Consider the following 8,269-nt stretch of genomic DNA (forward strand, 5'->3'; position numbering starts at 1 on the left):
TGCGACAAACTGCAAAAGTTAGAAGCATTCATGGACTGGAAATGAAACTAATAGTGATGTGTCCCTAGATGAAAAAAATATCCAGTTTGCAGAAAAATGTACCCTGGCATATTTATCAATAATTAGAGGAGAAACTGTTCATATGTAACTTTGTAGGCAAATTTCTATCTTGCAGTTTCCTGGCCTGCTGACTGCACTAATAGCTTCACTTGTTATGCACCTCATACAGAAAAAACCTGTTGTGGTTAAATAATTTTTTCACATCTTGCAAATCCCTACCTGTGACTAACAATGCCTCAAATCAAGAAAATGGAAAGAATTGTAAAAATTTATATTTCTCCATTTTCCTGTTTACCTTTTTTGCACTTGATTCAGCTTGGACAATGGAAATAGATTAGTCAGCCTGATTTGCTTAGTTCCACTTTCTGGTTCTGAGGGCATGTCTATACTGCAACTGTAAGGTATAATTTCCAGCTCAGGAAGACATCACTGAGCTAACTTTGATCAAGTAAGTATGCTAAAAATAAAATGTAGCTGTGTAGCTTAAGTATGCACCTAGGGTCTCGGATGGGATTGTACTAAGGACAGTTATCCCATTCTGCTTCTTGTGCCAGGGTAGTTACACTTCTATTTTTAGCACACTAGCTCAATTTGAACTAGTGAGCGTATGTCTGCCCAAGATGAAATTACACCTTTCAGCTCCAGTGTAGTCATACCCTAAGCACTGGCAGCACCATGCTACGTTTGGCAGTAAATACAGAATGTTTGAAGCCATGTTGTCCTTAAATCATGGAAGAAATGTATCAAGTTCAATAAGACTTCAGATTTGGTCCCAAGCTACCTGACAGTGTCCCTTTCAGTCAGCCCTTTCCCATTTTGTTGCTATTATTGCTCCTGATCTGTTTCCCCTTCATGATAATATTCCCTGTGTGGTACTAATACCATTCCTTCTATAGAAGGATGTCATCAATGCTGTAGTTATATGAATACAGTGTTTCAAGTTAACACCTACCTTACAGGCAGCAACTGACCCAAATTCTACCTTCCAGTGCTTTAGTTGAAATACTCAGTGCGTTCACTTATGTTCCCAAGAGAAATGAAATAACAAACTGAGCTGTGAATAAAAGCACCTGGTTCAGTGCTCTGACATTTCGGTTTTACATCTCTTCATGAGTGTTCAGACAACTGCCAAATAGTCACAAAGGCGTGTAAATTCTCAAAGTGCCATAGATTTAAGCACAATTTTATCCAAAAACTCATAATGGAAGTGTGTCTCCATTCTTCTGATCTAAAAAAGTCATTCAACAGAGCAACGATACCATATGATTTAGGAAATCAGCTACACAATATGAACAATACGTTTCTAAAAAAGATCTCCCTTAAATTGAAAATGGTTCATACAAACTGCTAAACAGTAACAGATTTTATTCAAAGACGAGGATTGATTTGTGTGACTTGCTACTCAAAAGGGCTACATTATTAAATACTGGACCATATCTTCAACTAGCATAGCTCCATTGACTTCAGTACTGTTGTCTTCAATAGAGCTACAGCAGCTCAGTCTCTGGCCTGGTCTATCATACGTTACAAATATCTGGACTCTCTAGTCATTACATTCACAGTTGGAAAACTTTGGTAATATGGATGAAATTTATTCCTGAAAGAGAGTTTATTTAAGATTGTTAATGTTATGTTCAGTTATGTTTCTAATATATGGGTCCATAAAAGTTGAACCCAGTGAAAAAGCTTTGCAGAGATAAGACTTGTTAAAGCAGTGATTTGATAAAGTGATCAGCTGATTACATTGCAGCTTTAACTCCTCTTTCTGTAATGAGCAGCACAACACAATCATACTCTGGTAAGTCAAATACATTTTAGCAGTTCACTGACCTATCAGCTGCTCTTTTCCTTCAGAGCTGGGGAATGAAGCAAACTTATTCCTTGTAAAATCTCTTGGATTCTACACGGTTGTCACCTGAGTATATATACTAGTGGAAGTATTTGAGAAGTTGGACTGAGCTAGTATGCATCACCTAGCATATGCTTTTACCAAAAGAAGACCGTCCTCTGTAGTATGTTTCTAGGCACTTGCTCCTGTGCTCATTGAAGTAAATGGGTGTGTGTCTAAAGCCTAGTAAAGTTAATGGAAAAAGTGAAATCAGTTGTTCATTCTCACTTGCAATTACCCAAGTGACCTTCCAATACTTCTTGTGAAAGTCTATTCAAGATTGCAATAGATCTGTTATAATATTTTCCCAATAGTAATCCTAAATTATCTTATTGCAGTCAGAGGCAAATTAGCAAAATACGTTCTGCAAATACTCGGTCAGATTTTTAAATGAATCACTCAGACTATTTTTGCTCATTTTGTGTTCATTCATCAGTTAAGCTAGTGAACAACTTCAGGGGCAGAAACATTCATTGGTGGAGAGGGAAGCAACTAGAGCCTGCCAAAGCTCATCCTTTGGAGAATGGTAAAAATACAGTACAGCCTTATCTGCTGATGATTTCAGGGGCACCAGCTTGCCTACTTCCCCCTCCCTTGCAATGTTCAGATATGGATGGCAAGCCTGCTCTCTCCTCCATGTCTCCTAGGACATTGCCTCCTTCCACCTGATAGTTCCACAGGAGCCTCTCTGTTTCTCTCCCCTTGGGGATGTGGGAATGGGGTGTAAAAAGGAGTGATTCACATGTGTACATATATTAATTGGGACTTGGGAGTTAAATTTTGCACACACATAGCCCCTTAAATGCCTACCTTCACTCTTTCATTGCAATAACTAAATTGGTAAAATCTTTTGCCTGATACTGGTTGGAGGCTGGATACTGTTTTCAGATCTTTTTGCCTGGCTTGATTCCCTTCCCTCGCCCCAAATATGTTCTGGTGATTCTGTTAAGGTGTCTGTTCCAATCTGGTGTCAGCCTTCGTGCATCATCTTTCATTAGGATACCAATGCAAGAAATAAACAAATCAATCAGCACAACATTTACTGTCAGCTGCACTGATATGCCACTTGCCTGTGCAGACAGTTGACTACTTAAGCCCACTTGAGCTTAAAACTCAGCAAAGAAGAAAACATCAGATTGAGTGGTTTATTAACAAGCCATCCCGGAATAATGAGAGCTCACAGCAAGAGGGCGAAATAGTCTCTGATGCAGGCTATTCCTGCACACTGTGTTGCTCCTCCAGACCCTACCTTTGGGGTGTGCTAAGCTTCTGGCTTCTCACTTAAAATTTTAAAACTTTGTTTACGTCTTCAGTGATATTATGTTTTTGTTGCTGAGCAGCCCAACACTCCGTTTAAATGTACAGATTTCCTTCTGGGATGTTGCTTGGCTTTACCTTCCTAAAAAGGAATGGAAAGTTAGAAGGCTGAACAAGTTTGTGTCTGTTAACAAGAGATATGTTAGCGCAGAAATTTAATTAGGTTTTCCCTCCATCATTACTTAATTTAGACATAACAGATAAAGTAAAATCATTTATAATTCTTTTACCCTTCTGATTATAATTGCTTTTTCCTATATAGACATGCACACATATTCGTAAACACACTATATGGAAATACTACTCTTCATCTGAACCTTAAGACCCATAGTTCTAGGCATACTCTTGGATTCCTTGCAGATACTGAGGTCTCACATAGCAGCAGCCAGTGTAATGTTTTATATCATTTCTACTTGCTTAGAGGACTCTGTCCCATCATAGCAGAGAATAACATGGCCTCAGTTATTCATGCCTTCATCACCTCTCAGCTAGACTACATCAATACACTATACCTCAGGCATGAAGCCTTCAGCACTTAGGAAACTGACTAGTACAGAACACTGCAGGGCATCTCCTCAGCAACACAGGCTACTGTTAGCACATCATACCTGTCCTCCATTCTCTACACTAGCTTCCCATAGAAGTTCAAAGGTCTCAGTCCTTACCTTCAAAATGGCCCATAGCCTAGGCCCAGAATCTCTAAAAGATCATCTAAAGCTCCAGGATGACAACTCTGCTCTGGCACAATGGAGCCTTCTACAATAAGGGCAAAGCTCATCCATGTGGGAGAAAGAATTTTCTTAAAGGTGGTCTGAGACTGGAACAAACTTCACAAACCTTTCCTACAAGTGCAACTTGCATTTCTTTGACCTTCCCTCACATACACATAGGAACAGGCGCATATATTATATAAACAAAATAAAAAGCACTCACTACCAAAACAAGACTCCAATGAACACGCTTCTCCCAGTGAGGAGAGTGAGAGAATGAAGAACATGTGACAGGCATTAGTCATGTTGCTTAATGCATTACTGGAAAGCACTTGGGTATTATGGTGATGAATGTGGGAGAAGAACCTGTAAAGAAACAAGGCAGAAGAGGTTTTACCAGGGTGGCAACTATTCCCATTTTATAGTTAGAGTAATGGAGGTACCAAAGGAGGCACTAGTCTCATTTTATAGGCAGGGAAATTGATGCACAAGCTAGTTAAAAAGACTTGATGAAGGCCACACAGTGTCAGCAGCCATCAGGAATTACAACCAAGATCTCTAAAGCTTGTCCAGTGCTCAGTGCACTCTAGCTGCCTTTATGTACCAAAGCATGTTATGAATTAAGTACCTGTATATGATGACAACAGCAGGAATCTCAAATCCCAAAGCCATGAGTGGAACCAACTGTTACACACAAGCCACGATCAACAAAGATTAACTTCAAGCTGCACTAGGATCTCAGTCAACAAAAATACTTTCCTTAAAGAGGAAAGGGACTTTATGCCTAAGTAACAGGATTGCCGCTGTATAGACTACAGAAAATGGGTGGTCTCTCTGCTCCCTCTGCTGGCTCAGTGTGAGAGCTGTAAGAGAAACATGAGAACACAGTTATAAACTTACACAGAGTCCTGTGGCACCTTATAGACCAGGGGTAGGCAACCCATGGCACACAAGCTGATTTTCAGTGGCACTCACACTGCCCGGGTCCTGGCCACTGGTCCGGGGAACTCTGCATTTTAATTTAATTTTAAATGAAGCTTCTTAAACATTTTAAAACCTTATTTACTTTACATACAACAGTTTAGTTATATATTACAGACTTATAGAAAGAGATCTTCTAAAAACGTTAAAATGTATTACTGGCACGCGAAACTTTACATTAGGGTGAATAAATCAAGACTCGGCACACCACTTCTGAAAGGTTGCCGACCCGTTATAGACTAATAGATGTATTGGAGCATAAGCTTTCTTGGGTGAATACCCACTTCGTTCGACATTCATCTGATTAAGTGGGCATTCACCCACTAAAGCTTATGCTCCAATATGTCTGTTAGTCTATAAGGTGCCACAGGACACACTGTCGCTTTTTACAGATCCAGACTAACACGACCACCCCTCTGATACTTGAATTAAAAACTTATTACTGTATTGTCCACACAGCTTATATAAAACTTTAACAAGTTATTTACACGTCTGAAATAAAACTAACTTCAACTCCATACACTTGCTTTATTTAATTCTGGGTGATGTACCAGTGGACTGAACAGTCTGATTAACAGGGAAGTGTTTAACAAAGCAGCTAAGGAAATGCATATCCACACCATGGCTGTCTAGAAGACAGTGTGGTGCTCTGCTGAAATAAGCATCATATTCAGTACCTCCAAAATAAGTCATTCAGGAAATATTTTGAGATGGGTCCTAATGAATCGACGGAATCAAAAGGACAGGTTTGCTAATGTACACATGGCAAATTATGTTGGCAAAAAATAAGCTTCTGTTTCATGACTTTGTCCTCCACATTTTTTCCTCAGTTATAACTGATAGTTCCTTGCAAGTCCTGCTGTGTCCCAGAAGTAGTCTCAAAGACTGATGCCGCAAGTAATTTACAAGTAAATCTTTACCTGCACTAACAGGAAAAAAAACCCACACAGTACGAAAAGTAGATTTGTAAGATACTATAGCCTCTTCCAGCCTCCTGAAAACAGATTCCCAGCTAGGACAAGGAAAGGAATCCACAGTAGAATCTTTCCTATGTGCCATGGTACAGGGAAAGCAGCTGGCTGGGAAACCTTCTGCCTGGAAGCAGTGTAAACTAGGAAAGCTAAAACTCTCCCCCAGTGACTGACAGATCTGGTTCTACTCCCACAACAGTAGAGCAGAGGGAAACAATTATCTGTATTTCTAAAAGTAGGTGGGGGTTAATTATTTTTACATTACCAAAAGACCATGCTGCTGGCTTCTCAAGATTAGTTTTATACTGAGACAACTGACTGAATAGGCTTATGGATAATATAATGTGAAGTTACCTAGTTTCATGGAAAAATGACAGCATTGACATTAGGAAGTCGTTCTTAAGGTTTTCATAGTCTCCAGGGTAGGCTAGACCTCAATATTTATTATACTTCATAAAGCAACCTAGGTCCTTGTTCTTGCATAGTAGTTACTAATATGAGGGTTTAAAGACCTCAGCTGAGTTGCACATCTGAATGTAAAAGCCTTTTCCAGTGACCAGTACAGTAACCCCCATTCAACATAAAGTATCTTTAAACTCATTTAAATAGCTACCCAGCTGTAACCAAAAAAGCTAAAGAATCTTTGTCTTTTATGGGAAAGGAGCATCAACAAGTATAAGGTACATGAAACCAAGAGCTCGTAGATATGACAACATATCCACCCCACAAAATCCCTGAAGCCTCTCCTCACTATAGCTCTGCTTCAAGTTACTGAAAATCAGGGCTGTGTCAGCCACAAAATCTGATGCAACTTTTCAGATTCAGGGATGTTTGGATTTAGACCAATCACCACTGAAAACAAAAACTGACATTACAGACAAAACTGTAGATGCTGACCAGTACAATCTCCAATCCTGATCTCCTTCGCCACCACTCTAGCCCTGACCCCTTGCTCCTGAAACTCCCTTCCACCACACAGGTTTTTGAGACAACTAATCTGCTCCAGTCCTCGGGTCTCCCCTACTTCCTCCTACCACTCCAATCAAGCTCAAGCCAAAAAACACACCTCATGCATCCATTTGTTCCCCTCTCACTTAGTTCCACCACCAAGGTATTTGTATTCTACCCCCTAAGAAAATCATGTAGTAAATATGCAGTGAGGATTTATACTAGTTTACTTCAAGACAGCCACTACATTAGAATATGCTTAAGGGTGCAGAGATCCAAAACTGCTATTTAACATTTATCTGTAAAGAAATTTGAAGTAGTATTTTGAAACATAGATCCTGTTGCCTGTGCTCTACAACATGTAGAGCATGGGTCGGCAACCTTTCAGAAGTGGTGTGCCGAGTATTCATTTATTCACTCTAATTGAAGGTTTCGCGTGCTAGTCATACATTTTAACGTTTTTTGGAAGGTCTCTTTCTACAAGTCTATAATATATAACTAAACTAAAGTATTGTTGTATGTAAAGTAACCAAAGGTTTTCAAAATGTTTAAGAAGCATCATTTAAAATTAAATTAAAATGCTGATCTTATGCTGCCAGCCTGCTCAGCTCACTGCCAGCCTGGGGTTCTGGTCACCAAGGCTGGCAGCGGGCTAAGCAGGGCCTTCACCTGGGACCCTAGACCTGGGGGTGGGGTCAGGGCAGAGGGCTGGGTTTGGGGGGGTTCAAGGGTCAGGACAGAGGGATGGGGGCTGTGGGGGTGCAGGGCAGAAGGCTGTGTGTGCAGGGCAGAGAGATGGGTGTGTGTTGGGGTGTGGGGGGTTCAAGGGTCAGGACAGAGGGCTGGGGTTAGGGGGGTGCAGGGCAGAAGGCTGAGTGTGTGTTGGGGTGCGGGGGCTGGGGCATGTAGGGCAGAAGGCTGTGTGTGTGTGGGGGGGGGGGAATCAAGGCAGAAGGCTGGAGTGCTCGGCTCATAGGGGTGCTCATGGCAGGGGGCTGGAAGGGATATGCCCAGTTCCAACCCCTTCCCCAAGGCTCCATCTCTACCTCTCTCTGCATCCTCTACGGAGCTGCGCACACTCTGCCGCACTTTCCCCTCCCCCTTGCTAGGGCCATCAGCTGATTGGTGCAGGGAAGGAGAGGGGGAGGGGCAGGAAAGCACCACGCTGGGGGAAGAAGTGGGGGATGGGGGGAAGCTTGGCTGTGCAGGACCAAGCTTCTGCCTCCTGCCCCCGCAGGGGAGAGCAGTGGGGCTGGGAACACAGCAGCCAGCTGCGTGCCACTCAAAATCGGCTTGCGTGCCGTGTTTTGCACGTATGCCGTAGGTTGCCGACCCCTGATGTAGAGGATTAATCATGGACTATTCACATAAAATTCATATAAACATTTAAAAAA

The 8,269-nt window shown here is 41.6% G+C and overlaps 1 long non-coding RNA gene across 1 annotated transcript; it reads right to left on the reverse strand.

The window, feature by feature from the left end:
- Window positions 1-1,832: 1,832 nt before the first annotated feature.
- On the reverse strand, window positions 1,833-5,023 carry LOC127055689 (uncharacterized). Its single transcript, XR_007775564.1, has 3 exons — window positions 4,604-5,023; window positions 4,199-4,341; window positions 1,833-3,347 (listed from the first exon to the last, which is right to left on the reverse strand). It is a non-coding gene; the product is annotated as an uncharacterized LOC127055689 (long non-coding RNA).
- Between the last annotated feature and the right edge of the window lie 3,246 nt (window positions 5,024-8,269).

The sequence above is a fragment of the Gopherus flavomarginatus genome, chromosome 7 (assembly GCF_025201925.1).
Source record: "Gopherus flavomarginatus isolate rGopFla2 chromosome 7, rGopFla2.mat.asm, whole genome shotgun sequence".
NCBI classification, from domain to species: domain Eukaryota; kingdom Metazoa; phylum Chordata; order Testudines; family Testudinidae; genus Gopherus; species Gopherus flavomarginatus.